Source organism: Palaemon carinicauda, chromosome 7 (assembly GCF_036898095.1).
Source record: "Palaemon carinicauda isolate YSFRI2023 chromosome 7, ASM3689809v2, whole genome shotgun sequence".
Lineage (NCBI taxonomy): Eukaryota > Metazoa > Arthropoda > Malacostraca > Decapoda > Palaemonidae > Palaemon > Palaemon carinicauda.
Window position 1 is genome coordinate 22,925,008 of NC_090731.1, and position 23,329 is coordinate 22,948,336.

Below are 23,329 nucleotides of genomic sequence, written 5' to 3' on the forward strand. Positions count from 1 at the left end.
TCCATAAAGGAGCCTGAGGTTAGACCAGCTGTTGTGTAGCCACCACAGGGCCGATAGAAAACATATCGAGGCTCCTGTGGGTCACGTCCTGCAGGTAGTGGGCTGTGAAGGTCGTTAGACGCTTCCAGACTCCAGCTTGTAGCACCTGCGTCACAGAGTAGTTTCTCTCGAAGGCCAGGGACGCTGCGATGCCTCTGACATCGTGTGCTCTAAGGCGACGTGACGGAGGAGGATCTGGATTCAGGGCGTGATGGATGACCCTTTGAGTCCAGGCTGAAAAGGCATTCTTGATGACCCTCCTCTCCGTCCTCCTTATGCTCGCAAACAGGGCTTGCACGTGAGGACGAACTGCAGCTGTTCTTTAAGGTAACCCCTCCGACTCCTTACTGGGCATAGTTGGAGAAGGTCTGGGTCATCTGTTACAGAACGGAGACTCGAAATCCTGGAGGAGTCGACCGAAGGTCCGGGATTCCCAGATTTTGAGTCTAGTAACCAACTCCGGGACGAACCTGAACGTTACCTCCACCTATCCTCTTGAATGGCCGAGGCCAGAGCGAGCAGGAGCACCGTCTTCCAAGACCGGTGACGATCAGAAGCCTGGCGTAATGGTTCGCAAGGAGATCTCTTAAGAGCCCTAAGAGCCCGAACCATGTTCCATGGAGGAGGTCTCACTTCCGACTGGGGGCAGGTAAGTTTGTAGTTTCGTATGAGCGAAGAAAGATCCAGCGAGGAGGAAATGTCTATTCCTTTCAGCCTGAAGGCCAGGCTTAAGGCTGAGCGATAGGCTTCCACCGCCGAGAGAGAAAGGTGCATTTCCTCCCACCGATATACAATAACTCCGCTATGCTGGAATAGTGGCATCAAGGGGAGAGGTACCGCTCCCACGACATCAACCACAGAAGACTCTCACTTCGCCTGGTAGACCCCTGCGGATGACTTCCGCAGGTGTCGAGACATCCGCTCCACAACTTGTTGGGGAACGCCTTTCTCTGTGAGGAGATGCTGGATGGTCTCCAGGCGTGAAGCCGAAGCGATGCTATGGCTTGTGGTAGATGTTGCAGTGTGGTTGTTTGAGTAGCTCGTGTCGTGGGAGACGATCTCTCAGGAGTTCCGTCAGGAGATGCAGAAGGTCCGGGAACCACTCTGCATGACGCCGCAGCGGAGCTATCAGAGTCATCGACAGGTTGACCGATAGTCTGGTCTTGTTGAGCCCCCTTCTCAACAGACAGAACGGTGGGAAGACGTTGACGTCGATGTTGTCCCACCGTGTAGGAAGGCATCTTACCAGAGTGCCTTGGGGTCTGGGACTGGGAGTAGTACAGCGGCAGCTTGAAAATTCAAGGCTGTCGCAAACAGGTCCACAAGGTCAGGACTTGTTGGCTACCGGGGGAGGGGGGGGGGAAGACCACTCGGTACTCTCTATCTGTGAGGCCCTGCTCAGACTGACGGAGAGCACATTCCTTTGTCCGGAATGAAGCGAGCCGATAGGGTATTGAGTGGACTTCGGTTCATCTCAGTACCTCTACTGCAAGATGACAAAGTTGACGTTCACGGAGTGACTCGCCAGGGTCTGTTGGAGGTGTTGAAGGGCCAGAATACGCCTTCATTCCTATTATTATTATTATTATTATTACTTGCTAAGCTACAACCCTAGTTGGAAAAGCAGGATGCTATAAGCCCAGAGGCCCCAACAGGGAAAATAGCTCAGTGACGAAAGGAAAAAAGGAAAATAAAATATTTCAGGAAGAGTAACAACATTAAAATAAATATTTCCTAAATAAACTATAAAAACTTTAACAAAACAATAGGAAAAGAAATAAGACAGAAGAGTGTGCTCGAGTGTACCCTCAAGCAAGAGAACTCTAAACCAAGGCAGTGGAAGACCATGGTACATAGGTTATGGCACTACCCAAGACTAGAGAACAATGGTTTGATTTTGGAGTGTCCTTCTCCAAGAAGAGCTGCTTACCATAGCTAAAGAGTTTCTTCTACCCTTACCAAGAGGAAAGTGGCCACTGAACAATTACAATGCAGTAGCCCCTTGGGTGAAGAAGAATTGTTTGGTTATGTCAGTGTTGTCAGGTGTATGAGGATAGAGGAGATTATGTAATGAATAGACCAGACTATTCAGTGTGTGTGTGTAGGCAAAGGGAAAATGAACCGTAACCAGAGAAAGGATCCAACGTAGTACTGCCTGGCCAGTAAAAAGACCCTTCTGGTTCCGACCATAAGCCTGATTCAGAACGTGCCCCCCCCCCCCCCCATTGTTTTGACGAGTCCAAGAACAGCATCAAATGCGGGGGAAGGACGAGAAGATCCATTCCCTTATAAAGGTTCCCGTAGGCCAACTACCACTGCAGGTCCCAAAAGGGACCAGAATGTTCGGGGAATCGTTGTCTTGATTCCACCGGGACTTAGGCCGCCAAAGCAGGGATCTCATCCTGAGGCGGCCGTTGGAACTAGCCTGGCCAAGGAGGAAAAGTGACCTAGGAGGCGTAACCAAGGTTGGGCTGGAAGCTCTCCTCGTCTGAGGAAAGGTTCTGCGACTTTCCTCAGCCTTGCTATCCTGTCATCTGATGGGAAGGCTTGGAGATTGGAGTCTAAAATCACGCCTAGATAAGGGATTTTGACGTAGGAAAAATCTATTTGTGGGCTCCGACCCGTGCCGCCCAGTGAAATAGCTCCTTTTACATCATTTCTAAGGTAAAAACTGCTATAAATTTACCAGAGAAAAATTTGTATAGGAATGCTAGGTTGAACCCAGCTCGCTTACCTTAATAAGGTGTCGGTATACTACTGGGGCGTGAATTAATCACAACCAGAGGCTTTGCACCATTTAGATATCTCCTGTCAATATCCCCGAACAGCGAGGTGCCGTTCAACATCCTACTAATACTAGCAATCCCACGCCAGTGACGTCTCTCCTTTTATAGCACGCGCTATTTAAGCCTTATTTTGCCTTAGTGTGTGAATTTCGCTGTTTTTTTCTGGATTTACCTCAAGATGTCGGACTCCACTGTTGACGGCATGTGCCGCTGTCCTCCAACAACCCTGCGGCCATGATGTATGTCGTTCGCACGCTCACTGTTCTGTTCAAGTGGATGACCTAGCTGTTTGGCATCCGGATAATTGTGTAGTCGGCTACAAAATGACCTCCACTCTAACATCTGACTCGGTGAGTGCATTTACATTAATACAGACTTGTGGGGAGTTATAATAAATTTTGATTGTTTATTTTAATCATATTATTATTTTAAGGCCCCAGTCCTCTGGACTTCCCGCATGCCTTTCACTTCGTGCCTACGAAGTCCTTGGACTTCTCCACTTTTTCTTTGGCACAAATATTCCTCGCTAATAGTCTGTTCTCTTTCAGAGCACCCAACTTGAAAAGGACACAGCCCAGGCTACTCTCAATATCTGGATTGGCGGGTTCGCCCGCAATCACGCCTAGATATACCAGTTGTTGAGATGGAAGCAGAGAAGACTTCTTGAGAATTACCATGACCCTTAGATCTTGGCAAAGTCCCAGAAGCTCGTCTCGGTGTCGAAGAAGGGTCGATCCTGAAACTGCCTGGGTTAGTCAGTCATCCAGAAAGCAAAGGAGACGGATACCGCTCCTGTGTGGCCATGAAGATAACAGGGTGAACATTCAGGTGGGCACCTGAGGTGCTGTGGAGAGATCGAAACGCAGCACCTTGAACTGGTATAACTTGTTGTCTAGGCTGAATTTCAAGTACTTCCTGGAAGACGGACTAGTGTGCACATGAAGTCTTGTGGTCTCACTACAAGCCTGATTGACTCTGCTGTTCCACGCTGAACGAAGTTTGTTCGACAAACTTGTTTAGGGCTGAGAGGTCGAGACAGGTTTCTAGTCTTCCGACGCTTTCTTACAAGAAAGAGTCGACTGAAGAAGCCGGGGGGGGGGGAGCCGTCGATGACCTTATGGAGAGCATACTTCTAGAGCATAGTCTCGATTCCTGCCCGAAGGGCTAGACCCTTTGCCGAACCCATGGGATAGGAGCTCGGCGACGCTGGATTCGCTGTCAATGGAGGTAGAGATGTAAAGAACGGGACGCGATATCCTTGGCTGATCACGGAGATCGTGCAGGAATCGGCCCAGAGTTGTTGCCACCTAAGCGCGCAACCTTAGGCATCCCCCTACAGGGGACCATGCAGGGGGGTTGCCAATCCTAGCGTTTGCGGCCTCGGCCGCTCCCTCAGGATTATTGCCTCACCAGGAGGACTTCCGCCCTTCTTGTCTCTGACAGGAGGGGGGTGCTGTTTAGACACCTTGTCTTAGCTGCCGGGGGCCGGTTCCGATGTCCTAGGCTGACGAGGTTGTTGTTGTTGAGGCGCTGGAGGCTTGTAGGGTCTGGATGTAAGCGCCTTTGGAGGAGCGAATCGTGATTCGACTTTCTCCACCTCTCAGCTGTACGTTCCCCGTCCTTGGGCTCAAACCAAGGTCTTTCCAAGGGTGGAAGAGTGACTGAGCTTGCCGACATCCATGGTTGGGACTTCCGAGAGGAACATCTCGGTCACTGCATCTCAATGCTTCAACATCGAGTTTGACCGCAAGTTCGAAACTTGGTGGGCCGGGTAGCGATGGTGTTCGTGTCCGAGAGGAGGAAAGTTTCCATGGCCTTCCTGGAGCTCTCCTTGGACAAATTCTCGGATCCCAACAGGATGCCCAGAGATACAAGCCGGACGACCAGCTACGAAGTGGCCCGCATGACACACTTTGGGGCTTTCTCCTGGCTTAAGATCTCCGAAAACGAGAAAGTCACCTGCCGGGTGGAGAATTTCTTGAGAGAAAAACTCCCTGGTAAGCCCCTTCCACAGAATGGTGGAGAGGAAGGGCTAAACCAGGTTCTGAAAAGAAGGAGAAGAATGTTGTCCAGACCTCTCTGAAGATTCTTCCTGCTCTTGCAAGTGCCACGCTCTGCGTTTACGGGGTGAAGATCGTGATCTGGAAGGACGCGCTCCAGGTTGTCCGTGTTGCGAAAACCCGACGGGAATCGCGGTCGAAATCGCCCTGGCGCTCGCGCGAAGGTAAATCGTTGGTTCGCGCGTGGGCGAACGTAGGTGCGCCCGCGCGCGGGAGTGCAGGCACGTGGGCGCGAGAGCTCGCAGTCGAAAATGCGCGAGGGCGCGCAGGTGGGGGCGAGCGCTGGCGGTCGGAATCCGATGGTGCGAAGGCGAGCGATGGTGCGTAGGCGAGCGATGGTGCGTAGGCGAGCGATGGCGCGTTGGTGAGCGATGGCTTACTGGCGGGAATCGCGCTGACTCTCGCGCGATGGAAAACCGTTGGTTCGCGCGCGGGCGAACATGGGCGCTCGCGCGGTCGTAAGGGCGAGCACAGGAGGCCGGGAGACTGATAGCGCGTAGGCGGGCGATGGCGTGCTGACGAGCGATGGCTCGTAGGCGGGCGAAGGTGCGTAGGCGGGCGAAGGCGCGATGGCGCGATGGCGCGTTGCCAAGTGATGGCGAGCGGTAATGCGTAGCGACCGATCGCGTACAGGAGAGTTAACGCGTGGGCGCGTAGGAAACCTAAGACGATTGAAGCGTTGGCGCGTTGAAAACGCTTGCGCGCAGGCGCGTAGGAGATCGCTGGCACGTAAGGAGAGCCCAGGGGAGCCTGTGAGGTGTCTTCGGGGCGGCGCGGTGTGAAGTGGAAGCGTGCTGGCGCGTTGGCGCGCTGGAACTGGAACCGAGCGTGGGCGCGTTTGCCGCGAAACTTCAGAAGGGCGCTGCGAGTCCAAAAGAACTTGTGAGCGCCTGTGCGCTAGCGTAGGAACTTCTTGAACTGCGTGTGACGAGGCAGGAACCAGGAGATCGTAGGAGCGTAGTTGCGTGGCCAGAAGATATGTGCGGCCAGACGATATCGGCGAGGGTGCAGAACCAGAGAGATCATCGGCGAGGAGGTGAAGGAATAAATTACTTGCCTGCGCCCAGAACCGAAGATCGTGGGCGCGTGGGCGCAGATGCGCACTGGGGAGCAGGTGAACGTGGAGTTCAGTGAAGAAATAATCTCCCTGCCTGCACCCAGATCCGGAGATCGTGGGCACGAGGGCGAACGTTAGCGCACATTACGCACATCAGAAAAGGGCGATCAGATGTGCGCCGGCGAGCAGGCGATCATGGGCGTTCAGGAGACCGTAGGTGCACATGGCGCGTAGCCGCACAGAAGGTCTCAGAAGAGTTGGCGATCAGGAGATCTACGGCGAGACTCAGCTACAGGAGGTCGCTGGAGTGTTGATTCAGCAGAAGTCTGGTCCACAGCAGGAGAGCATTTGCGAACTACTGTGCGCGAGCGTGCAGGAGAACGAGGTGCACAGGTAAAACCTGGCACAAAAAGAACTTACTCACACCGTGAGATAAGCCCTTTGCCCCGAAGGGACCGGTGCCCGTTTGGAAAACGGGGAGGAGCGGCGCCCACAACGCTTCTGCGTCCAGGAACGGAGAAGGAAGACAAGAAGATCTGGCAGGAGAACCGAAGCAGCTGCAACGGTCTGTTCTCGTCGAGGAGGATCCTCTGCGGCTGAAAATGAAGACGACCACGGACAGGAGCACCATCATCAGTCCTCCGAAGAGGAGTCTCTGTTAGTGAACTCCCCCGAGGGGGAGAGACACTCGCAGGAGAGACCGTTGGACTCAGCTGCCCCCTCGAAGGATATTCGGAGGGAGAAACTGAGCCTTCAGTAACAACAGCAGGTGAGTCCTCCGAAGAGGAGTCTCTATGAGTGTCCTCTCTCGCGAACAAGAGAGGTAAACACTTCGTAGAAGAGACAGGAAGAACTGAAGAAGATCCCTAGGACCGTTGGATCAGCAAGCTGACCATAAAGAGCAACCTCCGATGAGGAGCTCCTGCAGCCGCTCAGCCCCTTGAGCGTAGCTGCAAGTGCGACTGCTCAGCACCAAGAACATAATCGCACGAACACCATGGTCCGGCCTTGCAACCGCTCAGCCCCTTGAGCATGGTTACAAAAGCGGTCGCTCAGCACCAAGAGCATAACCGCCCGAGGACCAGAAAATATAAGGTAAGAGAAGTTGGCCCCCCTGAAGGGGAAAAAACTCATACCTGGGAAGGGAACCTCCCTCAGAAGGGAAGTTACCCACCCAAGAAGGCGAACCTCCTGAGCGTTCTAAATGAACTAAGGAGCTGACAGTTGTCACGGGAGAACTTCTAGGAGAAGGGAACACGCCCATAATGAAGTCGTAGAGGAGGCGGCAACAGCAGACTCCCCAGGCCCCAACAGGACAGCTCTGCTTCGTTGGCACATTGGGCAAACGAAAAACTAGATCGTTAACTGTGAAAATAAAACAATTAGTTAACATCAATGCCCCCGGGGAAACTCCGAAGAGGAAACCCCTGCGGGAAAAGAACATAAGAATTACGCACAGGAATGTGCCCTCCTCCCCCACCGACACTCACGGGAAGGGGGGGAAGGCGGAGAACTGTAACAAACAGAATTATAACAATTATAAATATGTAATTCATCTAAGAATGTTCACTAATAGTAAGAACGAATGAGCCCCGAAGGGAAGCGTTCTACACAGAGCTGAAAAGTTAACAAATACAATTAGATTTAATTAAAAAATAATTGAGACAAAATAAACGGAGTAGCAACTCATCCCGCAACGGGAAGGAAGCTACCGTAATACGTAGTAGTAATAAAAGGGTGAACGACCTCAAGGAGAGAGAGAGAGACCGTAGTCAAACTAAACTCCCAAGTTCCCTACGCTGAAAGACCAAGTTCCCGTAGAGAAGGAGGAACAGCGGAGAAACAGATAAATAAATAAGTCCAGCGATGACGATTCCCCACGGTGCCCGCCGAAGGGAGACCGAAGGACCAAGGGAGAGATCGCGACCCATGAAAAGTCACCGTGGTGGCCTGAGACCACACGGAGAAGTTGTCGTACAATGAGTGGACTTCCTACACACACACAGCACAAACACTGAAAAGGAAACTTACTGTATTTCTATACTCAAATATATACATAAACATAAGAATGTTTACATATATATTAAGTATAAGAAAAGTAAGTAATTAAGTAAGACAAAACATTAATGGCTGCCATGCGAGGACGGGACAGAGACGTCTGTTCATTGTCCGAGCCAAAAGTGAAGTGAAGCAGTTCACCGGTGTGTGAGGGGGAGAGGGGTAGCTAGCTACTACTCCCCTACCCCCTTGCTAACTGGCGCGGGAGTAATACACCCTCGTTAAATTCTAATGGCTCGCCATTTCAGCTACGCCGAAAGGTAAACCCTATGTAAATAGCGTGGTTTGTATTTCGGTTACGGAACAAATTTATTTTTACAGTATTTCATTGCTCATCTTAAAATATCTTATTTTTCTTTGTTTCCTTTCCTATTTTCCCTGTTGGAGCCCCTGGGCTTATAGCATCCTGCTTTTCCAATTAGGGTTGTAGCTTAGCAAGTAATAATAATAATAATAATAATAATAATAATGATAACATAGTGGTAAGAAGAAAATAGAATATAGACTCATCCAAGTCTGGATTCTGATAGATGGAACATAAATAAAAGTGGTTATGCCTGCCACAAACTTTTATGACATCAATCTCAAGACCATCATAGCCTATATGCACAATACGTTACCTGGGGGCTAAGGCTATTGAAGAGAGGGAAAACAGAAAATTTCAAATTTCAGGATAAATGTTGACATTAAGCTAGTATCCAGTAGAAAGCCATATGATCCTCAGGTGAAATTCAAAGAAATACAGTAATCAAATCTTTACAAAATATAATTAATTTTTCAAACAAAACCCAATCACTACACATAATGCCTATTCGGCAGATCCTTCTGATATATGGTCACACCACCCACAAATAGAAAAAAAAAAAATCCTCCCATCTGCCAGGGAAGGTATTCTTTGGACCAAGGTAAAAATGCAGGGCAAAGAGGGGTGGGTCACTTTATAAACTATAAACTGACAGGCTTCCATCAAAAATTTCATTTTAATTGAAAAATTCAATTTTTATATAAATGATCCAAGCATATCACAAGAGTGGTAGAATGATAACCCCTTGACTTCCTGAATGAAAATACAGGCACAAAAGCAACAACATTTCTCAACCTCATTACCCTTGCAAGACCAATGAAATAATTTCTCTTCCTGGAATACATCTATCTCCTTTGTCCAAAACCTGAAAAACCCATCCAATGTAGATCAAAAATTTTTCTGGCTTCTGACATGCACTTTCCAAGGACCAAACAATTGCCATATATGCTGTAATTTCAGTGGCCTGTAGCTTGATGGTGAAAGAAGCGCTGTAGGGCTTCTTCGGCACCAACGTGGATGTTGCTAAGGATGATGACGAAGAGTACTTAACCTTCCTTTTTCTCTTCAAAACAAAGGCTGGCCACTGAAATATACTGTAGTCTACAATTTACGCTTAACACATGGGGATGATTGCGAACAATCATGCCCTTGCAAACGGCACAGTGTGTGGATTGACCTCCAATTAGACATAAACCAGTTGCGCTGTCTATCCTTTCCCTCGTGAAGAGACCTTGACAAGCGAGTGGGAGGTGCTACTCATCCACACTCACCACCTGTCGTCAACTGCCTTGTTAACAAATTCAACAGCTGTTACTGGTCCAGTTAGGACATTCCCTATTTTAAAGGTCAAAAGATTTGTATACACAAGAAGAAATTACAAATAAAATTAGTACAACGTAAAAAGGAAGCATACACTCAGCAAGGCAAGACACAACCTCAAGTGACTGGTGAATATTCAAAAACTTTTTGGGTGAAAAGTATGAAAAAAGAATTGGATATAAAAATAATGAAAATGAATCAAATTAAGAGAAATTGAAGAAAACATCAAATAACTCAGTGTCAAAACACATTAGAGAGAATTCTAGCTCTTAGTTACCTAAATTAAGAGATGGAAAAGAATGAGAAAAGTTACTACATGCTGATGATTATCATCATTACTAGCTAAACTTAAACTCCAGTTGGAAAAGCAGGATGCTAAAAGCTCTAGAGCCCCAACAGGGAACGTAGCCCGGAAAGGAAAGGCAATAAGGAAATAAACTATATTTATATGTAATTAATAAAATCTATAAAACATATTAGGATCAGTAACAACGTTAAAATAGATGTCATATATAACTATGAAGAGAGACTTATGTCAACCTGTTCAACATAAAAACATTTGCTACAAGTTTGAAGATTTGAAATTCCACTGATTCAACTGTAAGATTATGAATAAAACTTCTAAATACTGTATAGTGTTGAACCTTAAGATCGAGAAGGCAAGACTGTTACAATTAACTTCATACAAGTACTTAATGCTATGCACAGGATGGTTTAGTCTGGGAAGATCGGAATGCAAAGGATGGGTCAGTTTTCTGAAAAAATTTATGCAACATGCATAAAGAACTAACTGAATGATGGTGCCAGAGATTAATTTCAAGATCAGGAATAAGAAATGTAACAGACTGCAATTTTTTGTCCAACAAATTAAGATGATCATCAGAAATGCTTTCTCAAGATCAAGAAATTGTTTCTAGCGATGAAGTTTATTTTTACTTATGAGGTTATTTGACAGTGCAAATAAGGCTTCATATAATTGATGAGTTTGTCACAAACAAATAAAGGCTTTGAGCAGAAATGAGAGACTTTTTCCTAATTTAAACAAAATGTAATTACTGTAAGACTCTTTACTGTATACTAAACCTTTACCTACACTTAACTCTTCAAGAAATATTAAGAAAAAAAGACCAAATGGTTACTGGGAAAAGCATTTAAAACTAACCAGCAAACCACCTTGTGCTAGTTAACAGTTCCTGAAACAAATTCCAAATTAAGGGAAAAAACAAATATTATAAAAAGACTTTGGGATACAAGTCAATGAATAATGGAAAATTGTAAATGCAAAATGGATGAAATTGTTTGTCATGAAGTAGATCTATTTTTTATAGTTCCTGAAATCATTCAGAACTTACTGGAAATTGTAAATGAACATATCATCTACGAATAAAGTATCAACTTTGATATACTCACTTGATATATTATCTTAATGTAATAATCATGGCACATGTTTTATGGAATGAATTTACAAGTCCCAAAGATCTTGTTCACTTTCGACATCTGGTTAGAACTCCAAACCTCAAAACAGTTGTGCTTCTAGTACATATGGCATATATTTGATGGCAACAACAGCTACAAGTAATGCATCTGCGATAGAATAGAAACAAAATAATTAATCCAGATACAAATAAAAAAAAAACACATTCAACTGTTGGACAAAACACAACTACATTAAATCTACAAACTTAAGCAACCTTAACTTCATTAGCTAAGTGATCATGACTTATGTCTTGAAATTGCTTCATCTATGTAATGCTGATAGAACCTTACAATAAGAACTTTGAGGTGCTTTGTAATAAAAAGAAAAAAAAAAATATGTACTTAGCTCTTTGAATCTAAGTCCATGGTACAAACAAATTCATAATATAAGTTCCAAACCATTTTTGAGACCTCTCCTTAACTCACCTTAGCATAAAAACTATCAGAGTTCAGATTTAAAGCTTTCTGATCTTATAGCAGAATAAGTTTCCTTTCCATTGATATATAGTTATGTTATTTTCATTAGTAAAATAAATTTTTGAATATACTTACCCGATAATCATGTAGCTGTCAACTCCGTTGCCCGACAGAAATCTAAGGAGGGATACGCCAGCTATCACAATACTAGAAGGGGGTGTACTAACAGCGCCACCTGTGGCCAGGTACTCAAGTACTTCTTGTTGACACCTCCTCAATTATTCCTCGATCCCACTGGTTCTTTATGGGGAGGAAGGGAGGGTCAATTAAATCATGATTATCGGGTAAGTATATTCAAAAATTTATTTTACTAATGAAAATAACATTTTTCAATATTAAACTTACCCGATAATCATGTAGCTGATTCGCACCCAGGGGGGTGGGTGAAAACCAGTGAACAAGATTAAAGGATAGCCAAGTATCCCCACATTTCATATAACAGTTATCTCTAATAACAAATGAAATAATAAGTACCTGGTAAGGAAGTCGAATTGAACCGTTACTCTGCCTCTTTTTTAAGTTCGTCTTCCTTACTGAGCGCAGCGTTCCTCTTGGAGGCTGAATCAACCCAAGGTGCTAAAGTATATAGGGTTGCAACCCCTACTAAAGGACCTCTACACAACCTTTAACCCAGGCGCTTCTCAAGAATGAATTGACCACCCGCCAAATCAAAAGGATGCGGAAGGCTTCTTAGCCTACCGTAACAACCATAAAAACAACAAAAGAATTCAAGAGAAAAGTTAAAAAGGTTATGGGATTAAGGGAATGTAGTGGCTGAGCCCTCACCTACTACTGCACTCGCTGCTACGAATGGTCCCAGGGTGTAGCAGTTCTCGTAAAGAGACTGGACATCTTTCAGATAAAAAGATGCAAACACTGACTTGCTCCTCCAATAGGTTGCATCCATTACACTCTGCAGAGAACGGTTTTTATTAAAGGCCATCGAAGTAGCTACGGCTCTTACTTCGTGGGTCCTTACCTTCAGCAATGCAAGGTCTTCCTCCTTTAAGTGAGAATGTGCTTCTCTGATCAGAAGCCTTATATAATACGAAAGCCCATTCTTGGACATGGGTCTCGAGGGTTTCTTGATGGCACACCATAAGGCTTCTGACTGTCCTCGGAGAGGTTTAGACCTCTTTAGATAATATTTGAGAGCTCTGACAGGGCAAAGAACTCTCTCAAGTTCGTTACCTACCATGTTGGAAAGGCTAGGTATCTCGAACGATCTAGGCCAAGGACGTGAAGGAAGCTCGTTCTTTGCTAGGAATCCAAGCTGGAAAGAACATGTAGCAGACTCGGTCGTGAAACCAATGTTCTTGCTGAAGGCATGAACCTCACTGACTCTTTTAGCTGTTGCCAGGCAAACGAGAAAAAGAGTCTTGAGGGTAAGGTCCTTGAATGAAGCTGACTGGAGAGGTTCGAACCTAGATGTCATAAGGAACCTTAAGACTACGTCTAAATTCCAGCCTGGAGTGGAAAGACGACGATCTTTAGACGTCTCAAAAGACTTAAGAATGTCTTGAAGGTCCTTGTTGGAAGACAGGTCCAAACCTCTATGGCGGAGAACTGAGGCCAACATACTCCTATATCCCTTAATCGTAGGAGCTGAAAGGGATCTCTCATTTCTAAGATGAAGCAGGAAGTCAGCTATTTGGGTCACAGAGGTATTGGTAGAGGATATTGAATTGGCTCTACACCAGCTTCGGAAGACCTCCCACTTAGACTGGTAGACCCTACGAGTGGAAACCCTCCTTGCTCTGGCAATAGCCCTGGCTGCCTCCTTCGAAAAGCCTCGAGCTCTAGCGAATCTTTCGACAGTCTGAAGGCAGTCAGTTGAAGAGCGTGGAGGTTTGGATGTAACCTGTCTACGTGAGGTTGACGTAGAAGGTCCACTCTTAGAGGTAGAGTCCTGGGGAAGTCTACTAGCCATTGTAGTACCTCTGTGAACCATTCTCTTGCAGGCCAAAGGGGAGCAACCAGCGTCAGCCGTGTCCCTTCGTGCGAGACGAATTTCTGCAGAACCTTGTTGATTATCTTGAACGGAGGGAATGCGTACAGGTCGAGATGGGACCAGTTCAGTAGAAAGGCATCCACATGAACTGCTGCAGGGTCTGGAACAGGAGAACAAAACAGAGGAAGTCTCTTGGTCATGGAGGTGGCAAACAGATCTATGGTAGGTTGACCCCACAAGGTCCAAAGTCTGTTGCACACACTCTTGTGGAGGGTCCATTCCGTGGGAATGACCTGATTCCTTCTGCTCAGACGATCTGCTGACACGTTCATATTGCCCTGGATGAACCTCGTGACTAGAGAGAGGTTTCGACTTCTTGACCAAATGAGGAGGTCCCTTGCGATCTCGTAAAGGCTCCTCGAATGGGTCCCCCCTTGCTTGGAGATGTAAGCCAAGGCTGTGGTGTTGTCCGAGTTCACCTCCACCACTTTGCCTAGCAGGAGGGACTTGAAGTTCAACAGGGCTAGATGAACTGCCAGCAGTTCCTTGCAGTTGATGTGGAGAGATCGTTGTTCCTCGTTCCACATTCCGGAGCATTCCTTTCCGTCCAAGGTTGCACCCCAGCCCGAGTCCGATGCATCTGAGAAGAGATGAAGATTGGGGGTCTGAATGGCCAAGGATAGACCCTCTCTGAGAAGAAGGTTGTGCTTCCACCACAGGAGAGTGGTCTTCATCTCTTGGTTGATAGGGATAGAGATTGCTTCCAGGGTAGAACTCTTGTCCCAATGAGCTGCAAGGTGGAATTGAAGAGGGCGGAGGTGGAGTCTGCCCAGCTCGACAAACAGGGCTAGGGACGAGAGAGTCCCTGTGAGGCTCATCCACTGTCTCACTGAGCAACTGTTCCTCTTCAGCATGCTCATGATGCACTCTAGGGCTTGGCTTATCCTGGGGGCCGATGGAAAAGCCCGAAAACTCTGACTCTGAATTTCCATTCCCAGATACACGATGGATTGTGAGGGAATGAGTTGAGATTTTTCCAAATTGACTAATAGACCCAGGTCTCTGATAAGGTCTAAAGTCCAATGAAGATTCTCCAGACAACGACGACTCGAGGAGGCTCTCAACAGCCAGTCGTCTAGGTAGAGGGAGGCTCTGATGTTTGACAAGTGAAGGAACTTGGCTACATTCCTCATCAGAAGGGTAAAGACCATAGGAGCTGTGCTTAGGCCAAAACACAGGGCTTGGAATTGGTAGACGACCTTTCCGAAAACGAATCTTAGGAAAGGTTGGGAGTCTGGATGAATCGGAACGTGAAAATAAGCATCTTTCAAGTCCAATGAGACCATCCAGTCCTCCTGTCTGACCGCTGCTAAGACCGACTTGGTCGTCTCCATCGTGAACGTCAGCTTGGTGACATACTCGTTGAGAGCGCTGACGTCCAGGACAGGTCTCCAACCTCCTGTCTTCTTGGCCACAAGAAAGAGGCGGTTGTAGAAGCCCGGGGATTGATGGTCCCGGACTACAACCACAGCCTTCTTCTGCACAAGAAGCGACACCTCCTGGTGCAAAGCTAGCCTCTTGTCCTCCTCTTTGTAGTTGGGAGAGAGGTTGATGGGCGAAGTGGTCAGAGGTGGTTGAAGGAAGAATGGAATCCTGTAACCGAACCTCAGCCAACTGACAGACTGTGCGTCTGCACCTCTCATCTCCCAAGCTCGCCAGAAGGTCTTGAGTCTGGCTCCTACTGTCGTCTGGAGAATCGGAGAGTCAGTGTTTTCCTTTGGATGGCTTGGATCCTTTCCTGGACTTGCCTCTGTAAGAGTCTGGACGGGAGCTTCCTCGGCTGGGGGCTCTACCACGAAAGGGCGGTATGAATCTAGTCGCAGGAGTATCAGTCACTGGAGAGCGGTAAGTCTTAGGGGCTGAGGTGGAAGCCTTAGACTTACGAGCCGAAGAAGCCACAAGATCGTGCGTGTCTTTCTGAATCAAAGCAGCCGACAAATCTTTAATGAGCTCTTCGGGAAAAATAAACTTCGAAAGAGGAGCAAACAGAAGTTGTGAACGTTGGCAAGGGGTAATGCTGGCGGAAAGGAAAGAACACAGCTGTTCCCTTTTCTTCAAAACCCCTGACACGAATAAGGACGCTAGCTCGCCCGATCCGTCTCTGATGGCCTTATCCATACAGGACATTAACAGCATGGCAGAATCTTTGTCCGTATGGGAGGTTTTCTTGCTGAGGGCCCCCAGGCACCAGTCTAGAAAATTAAACATTTCAAACGCTCTAAACACTCCTTTAAGCAAGTGATCCAAGTCCGAAAAGGTCCAACACACTTTTGAGCGTCTCATAGCAGATCTTCGAGGCGAGTCTACCAGACTTGAGAAGTCAGCCTGGGCAGAGGCAGGTATTCCCAAGCCTGGTGCTTCCCCTGTGGCATACCAAACGCTCGCTTTCGAAGTGAGCTTCGTTGGAGGGAACATGAAGGAAGTCTTGCCAAGAAGTTGCTTAGACTGCAGCCATTCCCCTAGGATCCTAAAAGCCCTCTTGGAGGATCTAGCTAGGACAAGCTTGGTATAGGAAGACTGAGCTTGTTGCACTCCCAGCGAAAACTCAGATGGTGGAGAGCGGGGTATAGCTGAGACAAAATGGTCTGGATAAACCTCCCTGAGAAGAGCCAAGACCTTGCGAAAATCAAGAGACTGTGGAGAGAGTCTGGAGTCGTCCACATCCGAAGAGGGATCAAGGTGTGCTTCCTCATCATCCGAAATCTCAACCCCAGAATGAGGCGACGGGATCGGATACGAATGCTGAACCGCAGAGTCAGAACGAGCAGGAACAACAACAGAGGTGGAAGGAGGAGGTGCAGCAAGTTCCTGTTCCTGTGGTATGAGTGAAGCGTGAATAGATCGAGGCTGTGCAGAACAAGGTAAAGTTCCAGCAAGCAGAGATGTCTGAGTAGCAGGATCAGGGTGCACGGGTAGAGCTCGGTGTAGCAGCTGAGCAGACTGACTCACAGGTGGAAGAGGTTCAACATCGTACGCCTGGCAGATGGAGCTGCGACTGGGTGCAGCGAGTGCAGGCGGGTGCAGCACAGGCTGAACCGGTGCAGGAGGCTGGTGCACCACCGGTGCAGGCGGGTGCAGCAAAGGCTGAACGGGTGCAGGAGGTTGGTGCACCACCGGTGCAGGCGGGTGCAGCACAGGCTGAACGGGTGCAGGAGGTTGGTGCACCACCGGTGCAGGAGGGTGCAGCACAGGCTGAACGGGTGCAGGAGGTTGGTGCACCACCGGTGCAGGAGGGTGCAGCACAGGCTGAACCGGTGCAGGAGATAGGTGCACCACAGGTGCAGGAGGTGCAGCACTCTCAGCACGACACTCACGCATCAGGTCCGAAAGCTGAGCTTGCATGGACTGAAGCATAGACCACTTGGGATCAGCAGAGACAGTAGCAGACTGAGGTAAAGCCATAACAGTGGTTGCACCACCGGTGCAGCTCTGTTGTACCTTACTCCTCTTGGGCGGAGTACAATCGCTAGAAGACTGAGGCGAGTCAGAGCTGAGCCAACGACTGCAACCTGGCTGAGCACTCGTGGGTTGGACTCTGCGTTTAAGAGGTCTAGAGACCTGAGACCAACGATTCTTCCCCGAGAGAAGATCAGCGGACGAGCGGAAGACGGGCTCAATCGTCTGCAAGTGGGAGTGACGGTCTGTGGTAGACACGCCCGCAACCACTGAGGATGATTCTGTGCGCCTAACAAGGCCTGCCGAACCCTTATGCCCTTCGACATTGCTTCTCCCCTGGGCTTGGGAGCTTGCAAGAGGTCCCGGACTGGGAGAACGACTGGCTCGCACAGAAAAATCCCCACGCACCACACTGGCACTAACACTAGTACAAGGCACTGCACCGACACTAGCACTCGTCACAGCACTGGCACTAACTTCACCCACTGCACTCTTGGCCTTCAACTCTTTCACTTCGGCCATCAGAGACTTATGGTCACTTACCACTGACTCTACCTTGTCGCCTAAAGCCTGAATAGCACGTAAAACCACTGACATATCAGGCGGAGGGCACACAGTAGGATCGGGGGTAGCCACTACAGGGGTAGGATCAGGAAGAGGATCATGAGATGAGGAAAATAAAGAAGAGTGAGAAGAACTCCTCCTAGCTCTAATTCTCTCTAACTTAGAAGAATACTTTAAAAGTCGGACAAAATCCAATTCCGAAAGACCGGCGCATTCCTCACATCGATTTTCTAACTGACAGGGTCTGTCCCTACAGTCAGAACAAGCGGTGTGAGGATCTACCGAGACCTTCGGAATACGTCTATTGCAAGACCTACAACGTCTATGGGAGGGGGCTTGCGAAATGTCAGACATTTTGTTTTCAAGAGAAGTCAAAGGGAGATCCAAAAAACAAGCAAAAATTCGTTAACTTGATTAAATAAAAGCTATCTAGCTAATATCAGAAGGTTTCCAGTAATGCGACAGCCGTAAATCAAAGAGAATACATCACCAAATAAGCGAGAATAAACTCGAAGACCATGAGCGTATCCCAGAACGTCTAGCCGGAGGCACGACAGAGGAATAATTGAGGAGGTGTCAACAAGAAGTACTTGAGTACCTGGCCACAGGTGGCGCTGTTAGTACACCCCCTTCTAGTATTGTGATAGCTGGCGTATCCCTCCTTAGATTTCTGTCGGGCAACGGAGTTGACAGCTACATGATTATCGGGTAAGTTTAATATTGAAAAATGTATATTTTGTATATACCTCATTCCATTAGATACCTAAAGAAAAAAATACTGCACACAGATTACATCATGTGGGACTGACACAAGCATGATTATCGGTAACAGTCATAACGGGAGTTCCTCCCCCATACATACACACATAGGTATAAAGATCTTGGGGGAAAAGTTTAATATTGCACGCACCAAGCGAAGGATGAAAGAAGAGATCTGTAAAGATTCGTAGGTGTCAAGAAAAGTGTCTTGCCCACAAAGACACAAGAAAATGCTTTCCGGCCTTCATCTTCTTCCTCTAAAACTTGTCTCACAGTGAAGGTGACCCCAAATACCACTACACAGAGAAACCTGAGGAAAATGAATGTGCCTTACAAGCAGCAACTAACTATGGATAAGCTTGACATAAAATTAGAGCATGGCTTACCTTCACAAAGTTACTTTACTTCCGTATATTAAAAATTTGTTTTGGTTACGTGTTGAAAATGCTCTGAGAGGACACTCCAAAATCAAACCTTTGTTCTCTGGTCTTGGGTAGTACCATAGCCTCTGTACCATGGTCTTCCACTGTCTTGGGTTAGAGTTCTCTTGCTTAAGGGTACACTCGGACACACTATTCTATCTTATTTCTCTTCCTCCTGTTATTTTGAAGTTTTTATAGTTTATAAATGAAAAATTACAGTATTTTAATGTCGTCATTCTTCTTGAACTTCTCTTGTAGTTTATTTCCTTATTCCCTTTCCTCACTGGTTATTTTCCCTGTTGGAGCCCTTGGGCTTTTAGCATCCTGCTTTTCAAACTGGTGTTGTAGTTACCAAGTAATACTAATACTAAACAAACATAAAGCAAAGAAGGGAAAAATGATCAAAGTTAGAGAGCAGCAGCACTATATCTGTCTGTGATGTTTATCAAAAAAGTAGTGGCTCAACTGTAACATATGAGTGGATGGGACATTTCATCCACTTCTTGTTAGCTAACTATCTCGTTATGTTTCAACAGCTGTTTCCAGTTTACAATTATTATGCTTCTATATTAAAAGATGAAAGTTTGCATTTTGTATTGGAATAAATCCATCTTTCATGGTCCACAAACATATATCTACTGTATGTAATGTCAATATATACAGTACTAGAATCCAGAACAGCTTCAAAGTCAAGACAGGGCAGAGGGCAATAAAAGACCAACTCAAGATGGTAGCCAAAAAAATAACTACTGAAAGGGAAGTGGGCAATAGTACCACTCATACAAACTAAGGGTTTTTATTCTTGGAAGAACAAATTAAGTAGGCACAACATTTCCTCCTTCCGTTGAAAAAGAAGCGCATACTCAGTACAGTACTTAGTATTTCTTGAGAAAGATATTGAAAAGAGGGCTATATTTTCCTGGCATTAAGGGTGAATACTTAACACAGTACTGTAGTGTACTTAAAACATTAATTACTACAGAGAAAAGTGACCTTGGGTTTATAACTTTGTCAGGTCTGCAAACTATATACAGCTAACTTTAAAAAAAAAAGAAAAAAACAGAACTGGAAATGGTATCAGCTTACTGTAAGGTACTTATGTTTTGCACGGCTTACTGGGTACAGTTGGATGTGATCAGGAAGGGGTCTAATCCTCGGGTCAATTAAGGTCCTGGCATCTGAATTTTTTAGGTCAGATTGATGAGTTAATCTTAAGACAAAACTCTTTGTTCTGTAAGGTGATCCATCCCTATTACAGTACATCAATTTACAGAGTCCTGAGGGAAACAAACACATTCCTGGGAGAGTAATAATCTTTAGTTCTAGGAGACAAAATCACCAGGTTTCCCACTGTGGTCCACCATTTTATGTGTCATTGGTTATAAAATGAGTAGAATTCTTTGCCTCATTAACTATAACTGGGGAGCCTTTGTATAATGATGGACAGAGCCTCCCGAGAGCATAGAACACCATATAACCTAAATTTTCCCACCTAACCTACAAAGCATGTCCTGACCTACTTATCTAGCAGGGAGGGCTAACTGCAACTGAGACACCCCTTAGACAACAGCATTCATAGTGATAGCGATGAAAATAGGGGAGTTATGGGACATGGCCATAACCATACATACACTCCTAAACTGGTCAGCAAAATACAGTATACTATATCTTACTTATCCTAACTTAGCAGCCAGCCTTTGTAAATTGGCTGAAACATTGACAGCAGCACAGAATAAGGGAAGTTTAACTTTCTAATAAATCAGAGATATGGTCTAACTTACAATAACCCAAACTAACCTTACATACGTTAGTATGTAGTTAACAGTGGTATAATATCCCAGACAAGCCCACGTTCACTCCTATTAAGACTGGTTGGTGTCCGCCATTCGACAAACTAACCCCACAATTCATCGTACTTGATCCAGAGCCTTTGTACAGTATATCAGGGGCCAGTTCCTCTCTTGTGGATTAAAAGTGGACATTAGCTAACATATACTTTACCCCCTAACCTACTAGCCGTGTCCTTACCTAATTACCTAACAGGGGGGCTAATGGCCCCCTGCGACCCCCTTACACTACCGTATTCTAAGTTAGACATAATAATACATACAGGTGACCGCTGTCATACATCACTCCCAAGATAGCACAAGTCAAAAGATAATTTTCCACCAGGACCCAGGACCACATACAACATATATGAAAATATCCTACAGGAAACTATGATTCCTATATATTTCTATCATTTTCTGACCTATATATTTTTTATTAACCCACCTTACACTACCCACTAGCCTAATGATTATATTCCCAAAAATGCTGGTAGCTTGGAATTATCAGTTTTTTCCTAGGTTACATTGCCCTGTAATACAGTACAATAATACCGAATTATCTCTTATTACGTCCAAATATCATAGACTAAATGGCATACTTAATATAGAAAATAAAAGATGTATTACCCTACATGTCAAACATTCTGACTAGCACTATGGAAGCACTTAATTACGACACATTTTGGACAGCTGGAAAATAAATTTACAGCCTCTTAATTTAATTGCTTTTAGCAAATCAATGCACAGAAATACTATACAATTGACAATACAGTAATGCATTCACGTATAAACAGCTGAGATTCCTCACAGTACAGTATGTGAATTCAACTCTCAACTCAATTTCTCAGTAAATATTAAAATCACCTTTAAATCAATTAAAAAACGTGGTTGAATAATCTAATAAACACCTTTAATAACAAATCACTTTATAACTCAAAACAGTAATTAATTCGACCAGTGTATCACTAATTGACGGAATAAATTTCTTCTTCTTGCAAGAGATGGCAAAACCTCACATCAAATTCAACAAAAACACAACTGTCATCCTCAGTCTTTTTAACTTTCAATCATCCTCAGTCTTTTTAATTTTCAATCGTCCTCAGTCTTTTTAACTTTCAATCATCCTCAGTTTATAACTTTCAATCATCCTCAGTCTTTTTAATTTTCAATCATCCTCAGTCTTTTTAACTTTCAATCATCCTCAGTCTTTTTAATTTTCAATCATCCTCAGTCTTTTTAACTTTCAATCATCCTCAGTCTTTTTAATTTTCAATCGTCCTCAGTCTTTTTAACTTTCAATCATCCTCAGTTTATAACTTTCAATCATCCTCAGTCTTTTTAATTTTCAATCATCCTCAGTCTTTTTAACTTTCAATCATCCTCAGTCTTTTTAATTTTCAATCATCCTCAGTCTTTTTAACTTTCAATCATCCTCAGTCTTTTTAATTTTCAATCGTCCTCAGTCTTTTTAATTTTCAATCAGCCTTAGTCTTTTTAACTTGCAATCGTCCTCAGTCTTTTTAATTTTCAATCATCCTCAGTCTTTTTAACTTTCAATCATCCTCAGTCTTTTTAATTTTCAATCATCCTCAGTCTTCTTAACTTGCAATCATCCACAGTTTTTTTAACTTTCAATCATCCTCAGTCTTTTTAATTTTCAATCATCCTTAGTCTTTTTAATTTTCAATCATCCTCAGTCTTTTTAACTTTCAATCATATCATCCTTAGTCTTTTTAATTTTCAATCATCCTCAGTCTTTTTAACTTTCAAATTCAGCAAAAACACAACTTCTATAATCATCCTGAGTCTTTTGAGCTTTCAAATTCAGCAAATGACAACCTCTAGAATTATCCTCAGTCTTTTTAACTTTCAAATTAAGCAAAAACACAACTTTTATAATCATTCTGTTTTTTTTTTTTAACTTTCCAACTCAGCAAAAACACAACTTATACAATCTTTCTCAGTCTTTGAACTTTCAAATTCCGCTAAAACACAACTTATACAATCACCATCAATCTTTTCAACTTTGATGGCTGCTTTCCTGGTCCCATATCGTAGGGGAACCCCACTCTCTACATGACTTTCACTGTCATTTTATCTTGTTTGTTCAGAGTATTCAACATTTCATTTTATATATTGCTCATTTACTGTTAAATCGTGTGTCAAACGACTAACAGAATAAAAAAGTTTTCAGTTTCCTTCAGTTTTTTATAGTCTCGGGGCTGCATATTTAAAGGCTCTGGAACCTACAGTAGACATGTATCTAGGTTCCAATGAAATCATAACTAAATTTCACATATAATTAAAAAGTAACATCATAAACCGGAAGAGTTATCATGACCCAACAATATCATTTTTCTTCATCTAATTATTATTATTATTATTATTATTATTATTATTATTATTATTATTACTATTAATTATTATTATTATTACTATTAATTATTATTATTATTATTATTATTATTATTATTATTATTATTATCATTATTAATTATTATTATTATTATTATTGATTATTATTATTAATTATTATTATTATTATTATCAATTATTATTATTATCAATTATTAATTATTATCAATTATTAATTATTATTAATTATTATTATTATTGATTATTAATTATTATTATTATTAATTATTATTATTATTTATTATTATTATTAATTATTATTATTATTAATTATTATTATTATTGATTATTATTATTATTATTATTATTATTATTATTATTATTATTATTATTATTATTATTATTATTATTATTAT

The 23,329-nt window shown here is 44.5% G+C and overlaps 1 protein-coding gene across 3 annotated transcripts in view; it reads right to left on the reverse strand.

Annotated features, from left to right (window-relative positions):
* LOC137643900 (gastrula zinc finger protein XlCGF57.1-like) overlaps positions 1 to 21,589 on the reverse strand; it is a 37,912-nt gene extending 16,323 nt beyond the window's left edge. Inside the window, exons 1-2 of one of the 3 annotated variants that reach the window (XM_068376649.1) lie at positions 21,467 to 21,589; positions 11,035 to 11,208 (exon numbers count right to left, since the gene is read on the reverse strand). The gene's annotated coding sequence lies outside the window, so the exon portion shown is untranslated. Of the gene's footprint in view, positions 1 to 11,034; positions 11,209 to 21,422 lie in introns of all 3 variants that reach the window. The other 2 variants (XM_068376648.1, XM_068376650.1) reach the window with 2 other exon arrangements.
* Positions 21,590 to 23,329: the final 1,740 nt, after the last annotated feature.